Consider the following 23,924-nt stretch of genomic DNA (forward strand, 5'->3'; position numbering starts at 1 on the left):
TGGCAAGATCCCAAAAAAGTAGAAAACATTTTATACTGCTTATCCCAGAAATAGTGGATTTTCCCCAAGTCCATTTAATAATGGTCAATGGACTTTTCCTTTAGAAAGCCGTCCAAACCTTTTTAAAACTCCGCTAAGTTAACCGCCTTTACCACATTCTCGGCAACAAATTCCAGAGTTTAATTACACGTTGAGTGAAGAAAGATTTTCTCCGATTCGTTTTAAATTTACTACATTGTAGCTTCATCGCATGCCCCCTAGTCCTAGTATTTTTGGAAAGTGTGAACAGACGCTTCACATCTAACCGTTCAACTCCACTCATTATTTTATAGACCTCTATCATATCTCCCCTCAGCTGCCTTTTCTCCAAGCTGAACAGCCCTAGCCGCTTTAGCTTTTCCTCATTGGGAAGTCGTCCCATCCCCTTTACCATTTTTGTCGCCCTTCTCTGTACCTTTTCTAATTCCACTATATCTTTTTTGAGATACGGCGACCAGAATTGAACACAATATTCAAGGTGCGGTCGCACCATGGAGCGATACAAAGGCATTATAACATCCTCATTTTTGTTTTCCATTCCTTTCCTAATAATACCTAACATTCTATTTGCTTTCTTAGCTGCAGGAGCACACTGAGCAGACGGTTTCAACGTATCATCAACGACAACACCTAGATCCCTTTCTTGGTCCGTGACTCCTAATGTGGAACCTTGCATGACATAGCTATAATTCGGGTTCCTCTTTCCCACATGCATCACTTTGCACTTGCTCACATTAAACGTCATCAGCCATTTAGACGCCCAGTCTCGTAAGGTCCTCTTGTAGTTTTTCACAATCCTCCCACAATTTAATGACTTTGAATAACTTTGTGTTATCAGCAAATTTAATTACCTCACTAGTTACTCCCATCTCTAGGTCATTTATAAATATATTAAAAAGCAGCGGTCCCAGCACAGACCCCAGGGGAACACCACTAACTACTCTTCTCCATTGAGAATAATGACCATTTAACCCTACTCTCTGTTTTCTATCTTTTAACTAGTTTTTAATCCACAATAGAACACTACCTCCTATCTCATAACTCTCCAATTTCCTCTGGAATCTATACACAATATCAACTGGCTCACCTTTATCCACATGTTTGTTCACCCCTTCAAAGAAATGTAGTAGATTTGGTGAGGCAAGATTTCCCTTCACTAAATCCATGTTGACTTTGTCTCATTAATCCATGCTTTAGAATATGCTCTATAATTTTGTTCTTAATAATAGTCTCTACGATTTTCCCCGGCACCGACGTCAGACTCACCGGTCTATAATTTCCTGGATCTCCTCTGGAACCCTTTTTAAAAATCGGCGTTACATTGGCCACCCTCCAGTCTTCCGGTACTACACTCGATTTTAAGGATAAATTACATATTTCTAAAAATAGCTCTTAACTCCTATGGCTTTAAAATTCAGTAGGCAACGTTCTGCTTTCATTCACTGTGGAACAAGAAGAAAACCAGGTAGGTGATGATGCAGAGTAGCCCAAAAAGTCTGTACCTTTGGGCAAGTCTACCAAATATGATAGAAAGAGCTTAAAGCAACACAGCTCCGCCAGCACTGGATTGACCCCGTACCAAAAATTGTCATTGTACCCATTTTCATCAAGTGGGGTTGCCACTGAAACTTAAACAAACATTGAAAAGTCCTCTTCCAAGTTGTAGAGTCAAAATGGGTAAGAAAAACAGATGTCCATTTAGCTATAAAGGGTCTCAGAGCCTGCCATGAGTGAGAAAGTGCGGGGTACAAATGTAACAAAAATTAAATTAAAGTTCTCCATGCAAAATTGCTTTATAAAGCCTAGAAACCTCATCCCTACCTGTGCCTGCGCGCAGCACAAGTTCTAATTACTACTACTACTATTTAGTATTTCTATAGCGCTACAAGGCGAACGCAGCGCTGCACAAAAATAGAAGACAGTCCCTGCTCAAAGAGCTTACAATCTAATAGACAAAAAATAAAGTAAGCAAATCAAATCAATTAATGTGTACAGGAAGGAGGAGAGGAGGGTAGGTGGAGGCGAGTGGATACAAGTGGTTACGAGTCAAAAGCAATGTTAAAGAGGTGGGCTTTCAGTCTAGATTTAAAGGTGGCCAAGGATGGGGCAAGACGTAGGGGCTCAGGAAGTTTATTCCAGGCGTAGGGTGCAGCGAGACAGAAGGAGCGAAGTCTGGAGTTGGCAGTAGTGGAGAAGGGAACAGATAAGAAGGATTTATCCATGGAGCGGAGTGCACGGGAAGGGGTGTAGGGAAGGATGAGTGTGGAGAGATACTGAGGAGCAGCAGAGTGAGTACATTTATAGGTTAGTAGAAGAAGTTTGAACAGGGTACGAAAATGGATAGGAAGCCAGTGAAGGGACTTGAGGAGAGGGGTAGTATGAGTAAAGCGACCCTGGCAGAAGATGAGATGGGCAGCAGAGTTCTGAACTGATTGGAGAGGGGAGAGGTGACTAAGTGGGAGGCCAGCAAGAAGCAGATTGCAGTAGTCTAAATGAGAGGTGACAAGGGTGTGGATGAGGGTCTTGGTAGAGTGCTTGGAAAGAAAGGGGCGGATTTTACGGATGTTGTAAAGAAAGAAACGACAGGTCTTGGCAATCTGCTGGATATGATCAGAGAAGGAGAGAGAAGAGTCAAAGATGACCCCAAGGTTTCGAGCTGAGGAGACAGGGAGAATGAGAGAGGCATCAACAGAAATAGAAAACGGGGGGAGTGGGGAGGTAGGTTTGGGGGGAAAAATGAGAAGCTCGGTTTTGGTCATGTTTAATTTCAGGTGGCGTTGAGACATCCAGACAGCAATGTCAGACAAGCACGCTGAAACTTTGGTTTGGATGCAAGGTGAGATATATCAGGGGTAGGGTATGATACATACCTGTAGCAGTTGTTCTCCGAGGACAGCAGGCTGATTGTTCTCACGACTGGGGGGTGACGTCCGCGGCAGCCCCCACCAACCGGAAAGAAGCTTCGCGGGACGGTCGGCACGCAGGGCACGCCCACCGCGCATGCGCGGCCGTCTTCCCGCCCGTGCGCGACCGCTCCCGCCAGTTGAATGACTAGCAAAAGATGAAACACACAACTCCAAAGGGGAGGAGGGAGGGTAGGTGAGAACAATCAGCCTGCTGTCCTCGGAGAACAACTGCTACAGGTATGTATCATACCCTTTCTCCGAGGACAAGCAGGCTGCTTGTTCTCACGACTGGGGTATCCCTAGCTCTCAGGCTCACTCAAAACAAGAACCCAGGTCAATTGAACCTCGCAACGGCGAGGGTACAACAGAAATTGACCTACGAAGAACAACTAACTGAGAGTGCAGCCTGACCAGAATAAATTCGGGTCCTGGAGGGTGGAGTTGGATTTACACCCCAAACAGATTCTGCAGCACCGACTGCCCGAACCGACTGTCGCGTCGGGTATCCTGCTGGAGGCAGTAATGAGATGTGAATGTGTGGACAGATGACCACGTCGCAGCCTTGCAGATCTCTTCAATAGTGGCTGACTTCAAGTGGGCCACCGACGCTGCCATGGCTCTGACACTATGAGCCGTGACATGACCCTCAAGAGTCAGCCCAGCCTGGGCGTAAGTGAAGGAAATGCAATCTGCTAGCCAATTGGAGATGGTGCGTTTCCCGACAGCGACCCCTAGCCTGTTAGGGTCGAAAGAAATAAACAATTGGGCGGACTGTCTGTTGGGCTGTGTCCGCTCCAAGTAGAAGGCCAATGCTCTCTTGCAGTCCAATGTGTGCAACTGACGTTCAGCAGGGCGGGTATGCGGCCTGGGAAAGAATGTTGGCAAGACAATTGACTGGTTAAGATGGAACTCCGACACCACCTTCGGCAGGAACTTTGGGTGGGTGCGGAGCACTACTCTGTTGTGATGAAATTTGGTATATGGAGCATGAGCTACTAGGGCTTGAAGCTCACTGACCCTACGAGCTGAAGTAACTGCCACCAAGAAAATGACCTTCCAGGTCAAGTACTTCAGATGGCAGGTATTCAGTGGCTCAAAAGGAGGTTTCATCAGCTGGGTGAGGACGACGTTGAGATCCCATGACACAGTAGGAGGCTTGATAGGGGGCTTTGACAAAAGCAAGCCTCTCATGAATCGAACGACTAAAGGCTCTCCAGAGATGGCTTTACCTTCCACACGATAATGGTAAGCACTAATCGCACTAAGGTGATTCCTTACTGAGTTGGTCTTGAGGCCAGACTCTGATAAGTGCAGAAGGTATTCAAGCAGGTTCTGTGCAGGGCAAGAACGAGGTTCTAGGGCCTTGCTCTCACACCACACGACAAACCTCCTCCACTTGAAAAAGTAACTCTTTTTAGTGGAATCCTTCCTAGAGGCAAGCAAGACCCGGGAGACACCCTCAGACAGACCCAACGCAGTGAAGTCTACGCCCTCAACATCCAGGCCGTGAGAGCCAGGGACTGAAGGTTGGGGTGCAGCAACGCTCCGTCGTTCTGCGAGATGAGAGTCGGAAAACACTCCAATCTCCACGGTTCCTCGGAGGACAACTCCAGAAGAAGAGGGAACCAGATCTGACGGGGCCAAAAAGGCGCTATCAGAATCATGGTGCCGCGGTCTTGCTTGAGCTTCAGTAAGGTCTTCCCCACCAAAGGTATGGGAGGATAAGCATACAGGAGGCCGGTCCCCCAATGGAGGAGAAAGGCATCCGACGCTAGCCTGCCGTGTGCCTGAAGTCTGGAACAGAACAGAGGCAGCTTGTGGTTGGTCTGAGAGGCGAAAAGGTCCACCGAGGGGGTGCCCCACACTCGGAAGATCTTGCGTACCACTCTGGCATGGAGCGACCACTCGTGCGGTTGCATGACTCTGCTCAGTCTGTCGGCCAGACTGTCGTTTACGCCTGCCAGGTACGTGGCTTGGAGGAGCATGCCGAACCGACACGCCCAACGCCACATCCCGACGGCCTCCTGGCACAGGGGGCGAGATCCGGTGCCCCCCTGCTTGTTGACGTAATACATTGCAACCTGATTGTCTGTCCGAATTTGGATAATTTGGCAGGACAGCCGATCTCTGAAAGCCTTCAGTGCGTTCCAGATCGCTCGGAGCTCCAGGAGGTTGATCTGCAGACCCTTTTCCTGGAGGGACCACAGACCCTGGGTGTGAAGCCCATCGACATGGGCTCCCCACCCCAGGCGAGATGCATCCGTCGTCAGCACTTTCGTGGGCGGCGGAATTTGGAATGGACGTCCCAGGGTCAAATTGGTCCGTATGGTCCACCAGAGCAGTGAAGTGCGGCAACTGGTGGAGAGGCGGATGACATCTTCTAGATTCCCGGTGGCTTGGAACCACTGGGAAGCTAGGGTCCATTGAGCAGATCTCATGTGAAGACGAGCCATGGGAGTCACATGAACTGTGGAGGCCATATGACCCAGAAGTCTCAACATCTGCCGAGCTGTGATCTGCTGAGACGCTCTGGTCTGCGAAGCCAGGGCCAAGAGATTGGTGGCCCTCGCTTCGGGAAGGTAGGCCTGAGCCGTCTGGGAATTCAGCAGCGCTCCTATGAATTCCAGAGACTGAGTTGGCTGGAGATGGGACTTTGGGTAATTTATCACAAACCCCAGCAGCTCCAGAAGTTGAATAGTGCACTGCATGGACCGGAGGGCTCCTGCCTCCGAGGTGTTCTTGACCAGCCAATCGTCGAGATATGGGAACACGTGCACTCCCAGCTTGCGTAGGTAGGCCGCTACCACCACGAGGCATTTGGTAAACACTCGTGGGGCAGAGGCGAGCCCAAATGGCAGCACACAATACTGAAAGTGGCGTGCGCCCAGGCGGAATCTGAGATACTGTCTGTGAGCTGGCAGTATCGGTATGTGAGTATATGCGTCCTTTAAATCCAGGGAACATAGCCAATCGTTTTCCTGAATCATTGGCAGAAGGGTGCCCAAGGAAAGCATCCTGAACTTTTCTTTGACCAGGAATTTGTTCAGGCCTCTCAGGTCTAGGATGGGACGCATCCCCCCTGTTTTCTTTTCCACAAGGAAGTACCTGGAATAGAATCCCTGCCCTTCCTGCCCGGGTGGTACGGGCTCGACCGCATTGGCGCTGAGAAGGGCGGAGAGTTCCTCTGCAAGTACCTGCTTGTGATGGGAGCTGAAAGACTGAGCTCCCGGAGGACAATTTGGAGGCAGGGAGGCCAAATTCAGGGCGTATCCGCACCGCACTATTTGGAGAACCCACTGGTCGGAGGTTATGAGAGGCCACCTTTGGTGAAAAAATTTTAACCTCCCTCCGACCGGCAGATCGTCCGGTACGGACACTTGTAGGGCGGCTATGTTCCCGTGGATCCAGTCAAAAGCCCGTCCCCGGCTTTTGCTGTGGAGGCGCAGGGGGCTGCTTAGGCGCACGCTGTTGACGAGAACGAGCGCGCTGGGGCTGTCCCTGTGCCTGACGAGGCCTTCGGGCCGGCTGGTTGTACCTACGCTTTGCAAAAGAATAGGGTGCAGCCTGCCGTGCCCGGGAAAAAACGCCCACCCGTGGGGGCGGATGCTGAAGGCGCCCGGTGGGAGAGCTTGTCGAGAGCGGTTTCCCGCTGATGCAGTTGGTCCACCATCTGCTCGACCTTCTCACCGAAAATGTTATCCCCCCGGCAAGGGACGTCGGCCAGTCTCTGCTGGGTGCGGTTGTCCAGGTCAGAGGCGCGCAGCCATGAGAGCCTGCGCATCACTATACCTTGGGCCGCAGCACGAGATGCCACGTCACAGGTGTCAAAAATACCCCTGGACAGGAACTTTCTGCATGCCTTCAGCTGCCTGACCACCTCCTGATAAGGCCTGGACTGCTCCGGCGGGAGCTTCTCGACCAGGTCCGCCAGCTGTTGCACATTGGTCCGCATGTGGATGCTCATATAGAGCAGGTATGACTGGATGCGGGTCACGAGCATGGAGGATTGGTAGGCCTTCCTCCCAAACGAGTCCAGAGTGCGAGACTCCCGCCCCGGGGGCGCCGAGGCGGTATCCCTCGAACTCCGTGCCCTCTTGAGAGCAGAATCCACGACCGCTGAGTCATGGGGCAATTGGGGCCGCATGAGCTCTGGGTCGGAGTGGATCCTGTACTGGGACTCTGCTTTCTTGGGAATGGTGGGGTTAGTTAATGGTCGCACCCAGTTCCGAAGCAGTGTCTCCTTCAGGACATTGTGCAGTGGCACCGTGGAGGACTCTCTAGGTGGTGATGGATAGTCGAGGACCTCGAGCATCTCGGCCCTCGGCTCTTCCACAGAGACCACGGGGAAGGGAATGCTGATAGACATATCCCGCACAAAAGAGGCAAAGGAGAGACTCTCAGGAGGTGAGAGCTTCCTCTCCGGTGAAGGCGTGGGGTCCGAGGGAAGGCCCGTAGACTCCTCTGAGGAGAAATATCTAGGGTCCTCCTCTTCCCCCCACGAGTCCTCATCCTCGGTATCGGACATTAGCTCATGTAGCTGAGTCCTGTACCGGGCCCGGCTCGACGTCGAGGCACCGAGGTCTCGGTGTCGTCGAGCGGTGGACTCCCGCGCCGGCGGGGACGGAGCTCCCTCCATCGACGTCGACGGGGACTCCACCTGCGTGGCAGTCGAGACCGGCACCGCAAGCGGCGGCGGTGTCGACAGCCCCGGCGCCGGGCTAGAGCTCGCCGGCGCCACAGTCATCGGCGCCGAGGGCGCAAGCACCCCCGGCGCCGGCACAGCCTGGCGCATCAGCCCTTCCAGGATCCCCGGAAGGATGGCTCTGAGGCACTCGTCCAGGCCCGCTGCCGGGAAAGGCGGTGGGGCCGGTAAGGGTGTCGGTGCCGGAAGCTGCTGGGAGCCAGGAGACGGCACCGAGGTGCCGGAACCCCGACGCGTCGGTACCTCCACAACCGACGGAGACCTCTCCTCTCGACGATGACGCTTCGGCGTCGACTCCTCTTCGGGATGCACCGGGGGCGTCCGGTGACGACGCTTCTTGTCCTTTTTTCGATGCACGTCACCGGCGCCGGAGGGCATAGAGGAGGAGGAAGTCGATCCCCCTCGGTCTCGAGGCACCGGGTCAGACAGGGTTCGGTCCCGTGGCTCACGAGCTGAGGGAGTGACCGGGGCCGACTGCCCACGCGGCCTCTCAACCCCACTCTCACCGGCGGACCGGCGGGCCGACGGGACCTGTTCTCCTGGGGTCGCTGCCATCGGTGCCGATGTCTCGGGCATCGATACCGGTACCGAAGAACCGGCCTTCGATACCGATGCCGTCGAGGTCGACGTCGAGGGGCCGGCGCAAGTTCCAAAAAGACGGTCCCGCAGAACTTGCCTCGCAACCTGAGTCCGTTTCCGGAGACCGAGACACAAAGCACACGACTTGAGATTGTGCTCCGGCCCGAGGCACTGGAGGCACCAAGCGTGGGTGTCGGTCTGCGAGATCGGCCGGCCGCAGCGACCACACTTTTTAAATCCACTCGGGACCTTCGAGGACATCGACGGAAAAATCGCGTCGGCGAAGTCAAAGTCGTCAATGGTGGCTAAAATCACACCACGAAAAAATAAACGACCGAGCGACCACTAGGCCGCAACGTGGCGTCCCCGCTGGAAGCGAGGGAAAAGGGGAGCGCGTGCTCCACACGCGCAGAGATTTTTTTTTTTTTTTTTAACAAACAAGAAAAGGGAAAACCGAACGGTAATCCGAAGCGAAGCGACGATCCGCGTAAACGCGGTCGAAAAATCCGGCGGCTGAAACAGAGAGAGTGGCAGAAGCACAACTCTCTCCGGTCGCGGAAAAAAAGGAACTGGCGGGAGCGGTCGCGCACGGGCGGGAAGACGGCCGCGCATGCGCGGTGGGCGTGCCCTGCGTGCCGACCGTCCCGCGAAGCTTCTTTCCGGTTGGTGGGGGCTGCCGCGGACGTCACCCCCCAGTCGTGAGAACAAGCAGCCTGCTTGTCCTCGGAGAAAGAAAGGTACATTTGGGAGTCATCAGCATAGAGATGGTAGGAAAAGCCATGGGATGAGATTAATGAACCAAGGGAAGAAGTGTAGATAGAAAAGAGGAGGGGACCAAGAACAGAACCCTGAGGTACGCCGACAGGCAGAGGGATAGAAGTAGAAGAGGATCCACCAGAGTGAACACTGAAGGTGCGGAGGGAGAGGTAGGAAGAGAACCAGGAAAGGACTGAGCCCTGGAATCTAAGTGAGGACAGGGTATCGAGGAGTATGCTGTGATCGACAGTGTCAAAAGCAGCGGAAAGATCAAGAAGAATGAGGATGGAATAGAGACCTCTGGATTTAGCCAGTAATAGGTCACTGGAGACTTTAGTAAGAGCAGTTTCGGTTGAGTGGAGAGGGCGAAAACCAGATTGTAGTGGGTCAAGAATAGCATGTGAGGACAGAAAATCAAGGCAGCGGCGGTGAACAGCACGCTCAAGTAATTTAGAGAGAAAGGGAAGGAGGGAGATGGGTCGGTAATTAGAGGGACAAGTAGGGTCGAGTGAAGGCTTCTTAAGGAGAGGTGTGACCACAGCATGTTTAAAGGCAGCAGGGACAGTCGCAGTGGAAAGTGAGAGGTTGAGAATGTGACAGATAAAAGGAATAAGAGCAGGAGAGATGGCACTAACAAGGTGGGTGGGAATGGGATCAGAGGAACAGGTGGCACATTTTGAGGAAGAAAGGAGAAGTGTAGTTTCCTCAATAGTAACTTCAGGAAAGGAGGAAAGGGAATGAGGGGGAGGAGAGAGAGGGGAATGGACTAGTGGAGGGAGAGGTGGCGAGGTAGAGAATGCAAGGTTTATCTTTTGAACCTTGTCGTGAAAGAATTCAGCAAGGGTCTGAGGAGATAATGAAGGGGGAGTTGGGGGAGGGGGCACCTTGAGGAGAGAGTTCAATGTGGTGAAGAGAAGTCGAGGGTTAGAGCCAAGAGAGTTGGTCAGTTGGATATAATAATCCTGTTTGGCGTGTAAAAGAGCAGATTGGAAGGAGGTCAGCATGAACTTGAAGTGTAAGAAATCAGCAAGGGCCCGAGATTTCCGCCAGAGGCGTTCGGCGGAACGGGTACAGGAACGTAGGTAGCGGATATTAGAAGTCAGTCAAGGCTGGGGTTTTGTACGCCTTATAGGGTGGGTCATCAAAGGTGCAAGAGTGTGTAAGGCAGAGGATAGAGTATTGTTGTAAGAAGAAACAGCCTCGTTGACAGTCGTGGATGGTGCCACAGTAGAGAGGAGGTTTGAAACATGGGAGGATAGAGATGAAGGGTCAATATTGTGAAGATTCCTAGATAAATTAGATAAGATAGGACGGGACTGGGAGGGAGGAGATTTAAGTGTGAAAGTTATAAGATGGTGAGAGGGGAAGATTAGAGGCAAGGAAACTAGAGGGTGAACAGTTGGAGGAGAAGATGAGATCAATTCTGTTTCAGCAAGGCTCTGGTCACTCTTAGCTCTACATGAGATAAAATCTCGTAACTGAGTGTAATGAAAATCATCTCAGTCAGCCATATTCATCCTGTAAATCCTCATAGGAAATAAACTCCCCTTCCTCCCATAATTGACCTAATGTATGCAAAGATAAAACGACCCATCTCCGAAAAGTAGAATCACAGGTGCCCAGGGCAAACCCTCTGTCACACATTATAGAGGTCTGTAAATGATACTGACGTTCTGGAAACATCTGTGCCCTAAAAGCGTATCCAGGCCTCTAATGGTGCTTGAAGTAAACCCCCCATGCAAGCTACTATCTGCCTCAGCTGAGCTAAGGGAAGCCAAGGGAGATCCCATAATGGAGTATCCCCCAGAAAATATTGTTCAATATGTAACCATGGCTTAGAGTCCCCCCACTTTGCTACATTATTACTGTCTGTATAAGTGCTGCTACATGATATAATTCAAAATGAGGGATCCCCATAGCACCATCTCTTTTCAATTGATACAATACCCTTCAAGCAAACCTGGTGGGGTCTCATCTTCCAGATAAACAAAAAGGCCTTCCTTGTAAGAGTTTGAAAGAAAGATTTTGGAATACCAAAGGGAATAGTGAGAAACAAATACAATAACTTTGGCAAGAGTCTCATCTTTAAAGCTGAAATCCTGCCCACCCAGGACAACTGAAAACCTTCCCAGCATTCCAATTCTGCTAATAACTCTTTCAATTTGGGTGGAAGATTCAATTTATACACATCTAGTGTTATGGTATAAGCCAATCATCAGAATTAAATGTGTAGCATGATGTTGTGTTGGATCAGATACATATATATACACCAATATATTTGTGCAGCTTTTAAATAGAAAATAGTTTCATTTCAAGCCCCTCTCTCCCCATTCCTTTTTCTGGGAACTTCTGAGAGCAGGGATAGTTAATTACAAACACTTAAACACAAAAGAGCTTCCTCTGCCCTCCCACCTAACAAAGGCATGACTAAGGTGGGCACCTGAATACCCCATTGAAAACAAAGAACTCAGAGGAAGCATAAACAGGACATTTGCTTGTCAAAGGTATACCTGCCCCTCCCATCAGCTTTCAGACATGTGCAGAAAGGAAGGACTTGTAATGTGTATCTGCCCCAGAGACTGAGCAGGACATCAAAAGACCATTTTGCCAGCAAAATCCAGACAGCAAGTCTCGTGATGTCATAAGACATGAGGCCAACTCATGGGTCGTGTGCAGACATGAGACCAAGATACCACAATGCTTTGCAAATGCCCAAGGGTCGTGTGGAAACCAGGAAATCAGGACAAAGATCCACATGGCATATCCTCCTGCAGCTTGCAAGATATAAAAGGACAAGTTGTTTCCCAAGAGTCAGATTCTCTTCAGCTGCAAGCAACTCAGATCCATTCACTGCAGAAGCCCTCCTGTCCTAACCATGTGCTCATCAATCAGCTGGACCACAGCATGCTTGTAACAAGGACTTGTAAGTTAACCTACCTGCTACTTTGTTCTACTTTATGCACAGATTATCTGTAAAGATCTCTTAAAAACCTACCTCTCGTGTGCAATTGTATATTAAATCAACCTTTTTGAAGCTAAAAATACGGTCTCTTTGTGTTCTGAGTATATGGTATCTTTTATATATACTTAATTTATTTAATTTATTGCAATTATCACCTTTGGTGATTGGTGGAGAAATTAATATCCTAAAACTTATAAATACAACACCTGCTCTTAAATTATAAACAGTTGCGAGCTGCTCTAGAGCTATTTTCCCCAAAATAAATCATTTCTTGTAACACTGGTAATGTAGGAACCAAATTAATTCCTAGATATTGGATACAGCCTCCAGCCCAAAGAAATGGAAACAATGGTTGCAGGGAAGAAACCAGCTCTGGAGAAAGACTGATAGTAAGGATCTCTGATTTTTGCATATTAACTTTGATCCCTTAAACATGGACACAGGAGTGCAGTAGGTCCGTAAGGGCCAGGAATTAGTTAGGGTGAGAAGAACATCTTTCGCAAAGAGCATAATCTTGTGTTCCCTACCTTTACACACGATCCCAGTAAGAGCTGGGGACCAAAGAACCAAACAGGCCAAAGGATCCATGGAAAGGGCAAAAAGTAAAGGTGACAGAATACAGCCCAGGCGAATGTCCTGGAACAACTTGAAAGAGTCTGTATAAATCCCATTCAACTTCAATTTTGCCAGTGGGCAGTTATACAAAACCAAAAATCCTACTTTCTGCAAAACTGCAAACAAGGCCAAAGGACTCTGTCAAAGGCCTTCTCTGCATTCAATGATAACAACAGATGGAGCTCCCTCCCTGCAGACCTGGGCAATCAGATGAAAAGCACGCCTAGTATTATCGAAGGTCTGTCAAAATCGAATAAAGCTTGCTTGGTCCACATGCACTATAGAGAGGAGCACCATTTGAAAACGTTTAGCCAGAACTGTTCCCAACAAAGAGACCGGTCTGTAAGAGCTGGACAATCGGGGATCTTTATTGGGTTAAGCAACAGAGTTACAGCTGCCAATCTCCAAGAAAGGGGCAATAGTCTTCTCATCTATTGAATTGTATACTCTTACCAATAATGGGGCCAGAGGCCTCTTAAAACATTTATAAAACCGAGTACTGTAGCCATCCACACCAGATGCTTTGCCAGAAGGCAAACTTTTAATCACCTTAATAACTTCCTTGGCAGTGATGAGAGCAGATAACGTATCTTGTTCGGATGGGGTCAGGACCGGTAACTCAACCTGCCAAAGGTACATGCTCTGACATGTATAACTGCTGATAAAAACACAGGAATTCCCGATGCATGAACTCCAACTGAGAATACAGTCGCCCATCGGGTGCTTTGACAAATGCAATATACTTACGGCGAGCTAGGTGATTTAATTTGTATGCTAAAATCTGACTGGTCTGTAATTGAATTCATAATACTCTTGTTTAGTATGTTTTTGTTTGTTTGTTTTGTTATTACATTTGCACCCCGCGCTTTCCCACTCATGGCAGGCTCAATGCGGCTTACATGGGGCAATGGAGGGCTAAGTGACTTGCCCAGAGTCACAAGGCTATAATTGATCTCAGGTGAGGTTAAGCATCAGAGCATGAAGCTCTAGCTGTGCTTTATGTAAGACCGCAACTCGGGTAGGAGTATTTTGAACACACTTACACAAACACTCTAGATATTTAATCACCTGCCTAAGTTGCTGTTCCTTTTCCTTGGTAGTTTTATGGAGATAGGCCTGCAGCAAGATGACCCTCGTGTACATGACTGCCTTTCAACTTTCCAAGAGGACCAATGGAGAGGTCACAGATTGATCATTAAAATGTAAGAACTCAAATCTTTTTCAATTTATTGGACATGGGCTAGAACATCAAGTATACGGTTGGGGAACCTCTATGAAGCTTTCTGCATCCCTGAAGCATTAAGGTGATAGGGGCATGATCAGACCAAATACAGGAATAAACAAGTTTCCCTAGCACAATGAAAATCTGCAGTATCCCCCAGCCATATATCAATACAAGAATGCATTCTGTGAACAGCTGCCCATTTTTAAAAAAGGTTCCAGGGGAGATCCGGGAAATTATAGACCGGTGAGTCTGACGTCAGTGCCGGGGAAAATGGTAGAGGCTATTATTAAAAACAAAATTACAGAGCACATCCGAGGACATGGATTACTGAGACCGAGTCAGCACGGCTTTTGTGTGGGGAAATCTTGCCTGACCAATTTACTTCAATTTGAAGGAGTAAACAAATATGTGGACAAAGGGGAGCCAGTTGATATTGTGTATCTGGATTTTCAAAAGGCGTTTGACAAAGTACCTCATGAAAGGCTACAGAGGAAATTGGAGGGTCATGGGATAGTAGGAAAAGACCTATTGTGGATTAAAAACTGGTTGAAGGATAGGAAACAGAGAGTGTGGTTAAATGGGCAGTATTCACAATGGAGAAGGGTAGTTAGTGGGGCTCCTCAGGGATCTGTGCTAGGACCGCTTCTTTTTAATATATTTATAAATGATTTAGAGATGGGAGTAACTAGCGAGGTAATTAAATTTGCTGATGACACAAAGTTATTCAAAGTCGTTAACTCGCAACAGGATTGTGAAAAATTACAGAAGGACCTTACGAGACTGGGAGACTGGGCGGCTAAATGGCAGACGATGTTTAATGTGAGCAAGTGCAAGGTGATGCATGTGGGAAAAAAGAACCCGAATTATAGCTACGTCATGCAAGGTTCCACGTTAGGAGTTACGGACCAAGAAAGGGATCTGGGTGTCGTCGTCGTCGATAATACACCGAAACCTTCTGCTCAGTGTGCTGCTGCGGTTCGGAAAGCAAATAGAATGTTGGGTATTATTAGCAAAGGTATGGAAAACAGGTGTGAGGATGTTATAATGCCGTTGTATCGCTCCATGGTGCGACCGCACCTTGAGTATTGTGCTCAATTCTGGTTGCCGCATCTCAAGAAAGATATAGTGGAATTGGAAAAGGTGCAGCGAAGGGTGACTAAAATGATAGGGGGGATGAGACGACTTCCCTATGAAGAAAGACTAAGGAGGCTAGGGCTTTTCAGCTTGGAGAAGAGATGGCTGAGGGGAAACATGATAGAGGTATATAAAATAATGAGTGGAGTGGAACAGGTGGATGTGAAGCGTCTGTTCACGCTTTCCAAAAATACTAGGACTAGGGGGCATGCGAGGAAACTACAGTGTAGTAAATTTAAAACAAATCGGAGAAAATATTTCTTCACCCAACCCGTAATTAAACTCTGGAATTCGTTGCCGGAGAAAGTGGTGAAGGTGGTTAGCTTGGCAGAGTTTTAAAAGGGGTTAGACGGTTTCCTAAAGAACAAGTCCATAAACCGCTACTAAATGGACTTGGGAAAAATCCACAATTCCGGGAATAACATGTATAGAATGTTTGTACGTTTGGGAAGCTTGCCAGGTGCCCTTGGCCTGGATTGGCCGCTGTCGTGGACAGGATGCTGGGCTCGATGGACCCTTGGTCTTTTCCCAGTGTGGCATTACTTATGTATTTACGTACTTATGAGTGTAGTCGCGTTCCACTCTATCCTGGGCTCTCCAAATGTCTATCAAGCCCCACTGGGCAATGAACTTGCACAACTGAATCCTATCAGTTACAACATAAGAAATTATAGGAGCAGTGTTATATATATCAGGACCAATGGTCAGATTAAAATCTCCTCCAATGAGTAGCTCCCCCACCCCCTCAATTTATTTAGTCAGCCAAGTTGTCAAGCAGATGAAAAAATCCCCCTAAGTCGGATTAGGAGCATAGAGATTCAAAAATGTAAAAACAGAGCCTTCTAATTCCACTGCTAGGAGAGCATATCTCCTCGTCTTGTCCAGGATCCTCCTACAGATCTGCCAAGGACAATTGCCCTTCAAGAGAATGCCCACCCCTGTCGTCTTTGGGCAAACACAATTCGATGCCAGAAGCACCTCATGGTATGACAGATTAAGTAAATATTCATGCTTAAATAAGAGATGAGTCTCCTGCACAAACAGGACATCCACCTCCAACCACTTAATCTCCTTAAATAACAACTGTGCTTCATAGGTGTGTTAAAACCTCTGACATTAAAGTATATTATTGACCAGCACATTCACCAATAAAAATACCAAGGCGCACAAAACATAGGACATACATTGCATATATTGAGCCCAACCACCCCCCAACCCAACACCCCCACCCCCCACAAAACACCACTGAAGGTTGGAAAGCATGCTAAATGTGACCTGCTTGATAAGAGAGCGGTGGTCAGGTACATTTCCCACAAAAAAAACCCAAAACACAAAGAAAGCATCCATATTTCAACATCAGCAAACAAGCAAAGAGAACAGCTAAACTCTCATGCAAAGGTCAGATAGCCTCAATCCCACAGAGCAAAACAAGAGGAATCCACTATGGCATATAAAACAAGCTGTCCACACCAAGGCAGAAATGTTCACATGCTGTCTGGAGCAGGAAGCTGGACACCAGAGGCCTGCCTGGTGAGACGGCCCTCTGTGAGAGGACCGGCTCAACATCTCCCTCACTCTCATGGCCCCTGTCTCACAGGAAGCAGATGGTAACTAAATGTCTGGAAAAAGCATGTGGGCCTCCTCTAGTGAACGCATATGAAAGTTTTCCTTCTAAATAAAAGGTCAGGATAAATGGGTATTGTCAATAATATTTGACACCTTTCTCCTGAAGGTGCCTGATGAACAGGCGAAGCTCCGAATGCCTCTTCAAAGTCGTGGCAAGATCCTGGTATAATTCGATAAAATAGGAATCCCGCTGAAGATCCATCTGTCTGCTAGCTTTAGACATGATCAACTCCTTGACTTTGAAGTCCTTGAAACAAGAAATATGGTGATAAATATGGTGATGCTGTCAGCGTAGATGAAGGAGTTAAGTCCATGTTTGGTTAGTACCTTGGCTAGGGGAATCATCATGAGGTTGAAAAGTATCGGGGAAAGCGGAGATCCCTGTGGTACCCCGCATTCTGATGACCATGGGGATGATATATCTGTAGTCCCTTTGACTTGATAAGATCTTGTGATGAAGCTTTTTATCCAGTTAATGATATTAACACCAATCCCAAGTTTGTCCAGAAGTTTAGTTAGGATAGTATGATCTACCATGTGAAAAGCACTGGATAAGTCAAATTGTAGAAGAAGGATGTTGTTTCCAATTGTTATTTCTTGTTTGAATTTGGATATTAAGGTAAGAAGGACCGTTTCTGTGCTATGGGCAGAACGAAAGCCTAACTGCGACTCATGTAGGATGGAGAATTTCTGAATATATTCATTGAGTTGCAAAATCACTCTGTTTGCCATTAATTTAGTAATTAGAGGGATGGAGGCAATTGGATGGTAGTTGGTAATGTCGTTTGCCGGTTTCTTTGGGTTTTTTGGTATAGGTGTTAGCAATATGTTGCCATGTTTGGTAAGGAAGGAACCTCGTTGGAGTAGGAAGTTTATGTGGGAGGTGATATCTAGAATGAAGCATGTTGGGGCGCCTTTCAATAGGTAATTGAGACAGGGGTCAAGGTGGCAACGAGATCTGGAGAGTTTGGAGATAGTTTTAGTGACTTCTTCAGTGGTAAGGAGGGTAAAGTTTGTCCATGATCTGTCAACCGGTACTTCATCTAGTCCACGGTCCAATTCATCAAGAAAGGTGCCAACAATGAAATTGTCCTGGGGAATCAATTTGCGAAGATTGATGATTTTGTCATTGAAGTATCTAGCCAACTGGTCAGCAGAAGGACGGTTAGAAGGTGATGTTGTCACTGGATCTGTGTTTAGAAGATTTTTTTATAAATTGAAATTGTTTTTTTGTCTGTTGCAAATGCTGTAATTTTTTATGTATAATAGGCTCTTTTGGCACGCTTGATGGCATATTTGTAGTTCCTTTGTGAGTAAGGTATGAGTAAGCTTATAATCAGTCGATGAAGTCTCCAAAGATACTAGGGCCTCCAGCTGCTCATCAATCTGGTTTTGGTGTCCTCCACCCAGCAGCTCAACTCTAGGATCTCACTGCGGGGGTCTGCTGTCAATTAGAAAGATCTTCCCACTTCACTTTGAGGTCAGTGCGAATTTCTTGTAAAAGCTCATGAAATTCCAAGAAGGCCTGCAGCCACTCACATGGGGGTTTGGACACTATTCCACCTCACGCCATTTCTTATCACTCCTAGAAGGGCCATTCTGCGCTGCCATCTTTATAAAAGATAGGTGTTGAGTGGCATGTGAATTCTGCCAGTGAATGGAGAGGCAGATGGGTCACCACAAGACAGATCTCTGTGGGGAATCAGACAAACTACTAGCAGCGGTAAGTGGATCCTCATACGCTGAGGTGGGCTCATGAAAAGGCTATAAAATGTTGTGAGACATGCAAAGCCTCAAGCTCTCCCAACCATCTTGGACCATGACATCACCACTCTCCTGCGGATGCAGCTTCTAAGTCCAAATTCTGTTCCCTTCCCGGGATCAATACTCTTCAAGGAAGAGCTAGACAAGTTGGTGAATGGCTTAGGCTTAGCCAAGGTTCCTTGGCTGCCGGAGAATAAGCCTAAGTGGCTAGAGCAAGGCCCTTGTCCAAGCCGTCCTGCAGAAAGTTGAAACCCTCAGCAATGGATGCACGCAATGGACTATGTCCCTCCTCCTGACACCAAAAATTCACCAAATTCAAACACAGGCTAGAGAAGTAGATCATCTTCTCAATTTCAACACAGTAGCTGCCACAGAGAAACCTCTCCTATGCAGCCTCACCCTCTCATGAGCCCAGCTGTGAGAGAATGGAGACAGATCCAGCATGCTGATTGGTCATTGTATCAACAGACCTTCCTTCCCCTGCAATCACAGGGAATCACTCATCACCAGGTGTATCAGGTCTCCATACCAAGGTCTCCAAGGCTAATCCAGAGTCACCAGAGCCACTGAGCCCAACTGACTTTCTATGCACACAGAGGGAATACATTGATGAAGACTCAAGTCCGCCAGGGCTGTAACAAAGCGTCTATGCCCTCCAACTGTAAAACCAGGGCACATGTGCATTGGCGGCCACTTGCGCATTGGCTACCATCACCATGAGATCCATTGCTGGAAGACCCCAGTTGCAAACTACTGTGGCAAATGCCTCTCAGCCCAGACTCCAAGGTGTTTCTGCTTAGGAAGTCCACTTGCTCGTTGTCCATGCCTGTCACATCCACCACTGAGAGGTCCATCAGATGAGCATCCACCCAGGATAGAAGGCTGGATGCTTCCATTGACACTGGACCGCTCTTTGTGCCACTGTTGATTCACACACACCACTACTGTCACATTGTTGGTGAGTACTCTCACTGCTTTTCCTTCCAGGATCCACTGAAAAAATTCCAGGGTGAGGCAAATCATCTGAGTCTCTAGCCTGTTGACTGACCACAAGGCATCTGAGGCTGTCCAGTGTCCTTGCACTATCTGGCCAAGACAGTGAGCTCCCCAGCCTTTGAGACTGGTCTGGAGGGCTGACAAAGATTATTACAATTACTGAGAAACCCACTTAACCCCGATGCATACCAGCCACTGCAAACAGGATACTATGTCTGAGATGTTGGTGTTGCACACAAATGCAACACCAACCTCTGAGACACTAAGCTAGAGAAATACACCCAATCATAAATGCAGTATCGCCTCTTAGACACTCACCCAGCCATTCCAATAACCACTAGAAAGCACAAACTGACCATTTGCAAGAAATTCACAATAAACCTACACCTACAATATCCATCCTGCTCCAAGACACCCAGCCAATAATAAACATGATACCCAGCTACAATAAACCTATCCTTCCACGAATTAAGATACACATGCAAGAAATACATCCAACCAACCTACCAGGCGGGGAACATCTCACCTAACTGCAAGCACGCCTCTACTTGAAAGAAGTCAGCCAGTTGTTAACCAGGTGATAAACTCAACCAAACACATGCAACAACCATACCCAACTGAAAACATGGTATCAAGCACAAGAAGTTATAGTACAAGTAATGTGAAACAAAAGAAAGCTAACCCAACCATAAATAGCATATTTGTAAGAAAACAAACCATTTGAAAAAGCACAATCACCACATTACGATAAAACCTCAAAGATAATCAAACGTGCGAGAAACCAATTACAAAATAATTCACACATCTGCAAATGTGAGAAATAAATATAACAGCCTTTCACATACAGACCTTGGAGTATGTTTACTATCATGACAAAGGAAAAATTTGGTCTTACTGGCTAATTTTCTTTCCTTGAGTCTTACTAAGCCACTGCAGATGCTCTACAAATGTCTGCCACAAGGAACCATGTGGAGTTCTGAGTTCTAACAGAATGACCTCTGAGATCCTTGGGAACTAACTAACCTTTCAAAATATAAGCTGAAGCAATAGTCTGTTTGAGCCATCTGGCTACTGTAAGCCTTCAAGGTGTTCTCTCCCTTCTTTGGAGCTTCCAAAGGGAATAAATAAGCAATTCAAACTCATTTATGTCCTTTGGGTGTGTAGCACAATCACACAAATATTCAAGAAATGTAGTTCCTCTCCTTTTGAAAGCTGGTAGAGAAAGCATTTGATTTATATGGAAAGAAGAGACCAACTTCAGTAGAACAAGGGGTTCTTAGGAACTCTCTCCCTGCATATCTTTGTAGAGAAACAGCACATGCTAAATTCAAACAGGTATTGAAAATCCTTTTATTTGTCAAGGCATTTGGTGAAGCTTCGACACCAAAGGGGTGACAACTCATGTTTCTTTTCTTTCCTATCCAATAATTTAATCCTTTCTATTGAAGTTGTGCTGTAATTACAATCTTAAATTATTTTCTTTTTTTGCTATGTCTCCAACTTACTCTTCTTGTGTCTCTCATGTCTACGTTTCTTTTGTGGTAAATTTGAAATGGGCATCTTGACGTGATCTTTTCGAATTTTATTTTTTTTATTGATAAAGTGTAAACCATTCTTACATTTTTATCATGAATGGTGGTATATCAAATACTGAAATAAACTAAACCTTTCAAGAATCACAAAACATCTAGATGTGCTGATAAGGGTGTACCCTATATCTATCCCCTATAGGCATACAATCACTGCCACTTGCACTCCTAGCAGATTCAACACCAGTCCGCTGATTCAACACCAGTCATTTCTGCAAACCTTTCTGCAGTACAGCCAGGATTAAGGGGATGGATGCCTGGAAGAGAAAATCCACCCTCTCCTTACACCAGGCCTCAAATACTTTCTATATCATGAAATCAAACAGGGAATAGGTCTTTGCCTGTTTGTAAATTGGACGGTGGTGTCAGAAGAGTATCCCTTCTCCCTCAAATGAGTTCTATAAAGAGATGTGCAAAATGACAGAAAGGAGAGGGTCTCCTAGTAGAATTGGGCCTTACGATAAAATGCCCCAATCCCAAGGAAGCTTCAGGGACTCCCCATCAGGTTTGTATACCACAGCCTCCTGGGCCAAACCAGGACTACTGGACTCTTGTGAGCAGAACTCTTCCCAGAAATGGTCATGGAGGAAAGATTTAAAGAAGCTCATGCTTTGAGGAGAGCTGACAAGCAGAAAATACTCCAAAAGCCACACACACAAAAAAAAAAAAATTGGGGACCAACCACAAAAATTCAACACAAGGACAAATTTACAAAAAAAAATACAAAAAGCTAAAATGTTGACTTGATGCAGCCCTTAGTTTCAGCTTGAAAAAAACCTGCCTCGGGAGTCAATACTATCAAGTCAGTAATATGCAGAAACCAATCTGAGAGCCAGTGGAGAGATATCAACACCATCAGCAATCCTAACAGCTATTGCACGTCAGATGCCACAGATTGAACCACAAAACAAATATAGTGCCAAAACAGAAATGTGACAAAGTCTTCAAGGCAGCAGTGCTGACTAAGCATAAGAGAAATAATAGCTAAAAGCTATAAGTTCCCATACTAAAGGCCATCAACTTGGGAGAGATACTGGTATTCAATGCTGACAAGTCGGAGAATCTGAATGAAATCTCTATAAATCTAGAGGATGTAATGGGGCAATTTGACAAACTGAAGAGTAGCAAATCTCCTGGACTGGATGATATCCATCCCAGAGTACTGATAGAATTGAAAAATGAACTGGCGGAACTATTGTTTTTTTTTAAGTATTTATTTATGTTTTATCAATAAAATACAGTATATTCTTCATACATCATTATTGTGCTTTATAACATTGGTTGTGCCTCTAACAACTAAAAAACTAACATCATCTCTGTATAATTCTAACAGTATTTCTCTTATTTAACATTCTAAATCCCCTACTCCCCTCCCTTCCCCTCCCTCCCTTTCGACTCTCCCTTCTTCCTCTTACAAGGAATTATAGGGTTTGGGTAGAAGACCATTTATTATACAAGTCCCATATTCTCTGATGTTGGGCAATTTGTCCTTTCCTTATAGCTGTGAGTTTTGACATAAGTTAAATTGTTTTAAGCTTTGCTAAGACAGTCCTCAGTCTCGGTAACGATGGCTTTTTCCATGCTGCCGCTAAAAGTAGTTTACCTGCCACAAACACTTGTGTGGCAAACTGATGGATATTCCGCTGTGCTCGTGGTGGTCGAAAATGTAAGAGACAACATTCCATACTCCTAGGGTACTCAAACCCTGTCACAGTCTGTAGAAATCCCAAGATTTCAGTCCAATACTCTTGTGCTTGTTTGTACGTCCACCATATACGGATCATATCCCCCACTTCACCACATTGTCGCCAAAAAAGGGCCGAACCCTTCTTATATATCTTTGCTAAACGGCTTGGGGTGTAATACCAACTATATAAAATTTTATGTCCACTCTCCATCATTGCACTTGAAACCAACACCTTAAACAAAGACTTAATTGCCTGTGTCCATTGAGATGATTCAGGTTGAGTCCCCAATGCTACCTCCCACTTCTTTAAGTAGTATTCTAAGGGGGTGGGGGATGATAGTAATGCTTTATATATTCTAGTTATACTTCCTTTACCTCCTCCACTATGGATCCCTTTCTCTAGAAGTGTCTCTGTCAATTTCAGCTCTTCCCCTTTGGATAAAGTCTCTGACTTGAAAGTATTGAAAGGCTTGCATTGGGGACAACCAGTGTTCCTTGCTTAGCTCCGAAAAAGAGGCAGCTTCTCCCTCCTCACACATCTGACCAAGCTCAGTTAAACCCATGGCCTCCCATTCTTGATACGCGGGGTCCAAGAGTCCAGGCCCAAACTTGGGAGCAAACCGCAGAAACGTGTTTGAAATATGTATGCTCAGGAAAGAATTTCTCTCTAATCCCAGTCCAAACTGTTAAGGGCCATTGGATCAAAGTTGGACTATCTTTAGTGACTTCTATCAGGTTTTGCTTTGGAAGCCAAGGGATAGCTCTCAGTGGGATTGGTGCCACCCATCCCTGTTCCAGCTGAACCCAGGGTTTTTTTGTATCCTGCATTAATATTGCTAATAGTCTTAGGTGTGCTGCTTGATAATAAGCGTGAAAGGAGGGGACCCCCATGCCCCCCCCTATCTTTTGGTTGACACATCACTTCTGCTCTTACTCGGGGCGGGTTTTTTTTTTCCAGATAAAGGAAAACACTTTCCTTTGTAGGCCTTTTAGGAAGGAGTCTGGCAAAGAGATTGGCAGTGCCATGAAAAGATATAGTATTTTTGGAAGGATTATCATTTTTACAGTACTTATGCGTCCCATCCACGACATCGTCAGGCCTTCCCATCTCTCTAATTCCTGAAATAGATCCTGCACTTTATTTGGAAAATTGCTTTGGAACAGGTCCTCTATTCTGAGTGGAATGTTGACCCCCAGACAGTGAAACACTGGAGACCCTGCACCACCAAGTCGAGGATATGCGCGATGACCACCAAGGCCTCCTTGATAAGATAGAGGACTTGGAAAACCGAGGTCGTCGCAACAACTGCGATTTCAGGGTCTTCCAGAAACTTCAACATACCA

At 46.8% G+C, this 23,924-nt stretch overlaps 1 protein-coding gene across 1 annotated transcript in view; it reads right to left on the reverse strand.

The window, feature by feature from the left end:
- LOC115468956 (protein phosphatase 1 regulatory subunit 12A-like) overlaps positions 1-23,924 on the reverse strand; it is a 489,777-nt gene that overhangs the window by 29,003 nt on the left and 436,850 nt on the right. The window lies entirely within an intron of this gene.

Source organism: Microcaecilia unicolor, chromosome 4 (assembly GCF_901765095.1).
Source record: "Microcaecilia unicolor chromosome 4, aMicUni1.1, whole genome shotgun sequence".
Classification (NCBI taxonomy): Eukaryota; Metazoa; Chordata; class Amphibia; order Gymnophiona; family Siphonopidae; genus Microcaecilia; species Microcaecilia unicolor.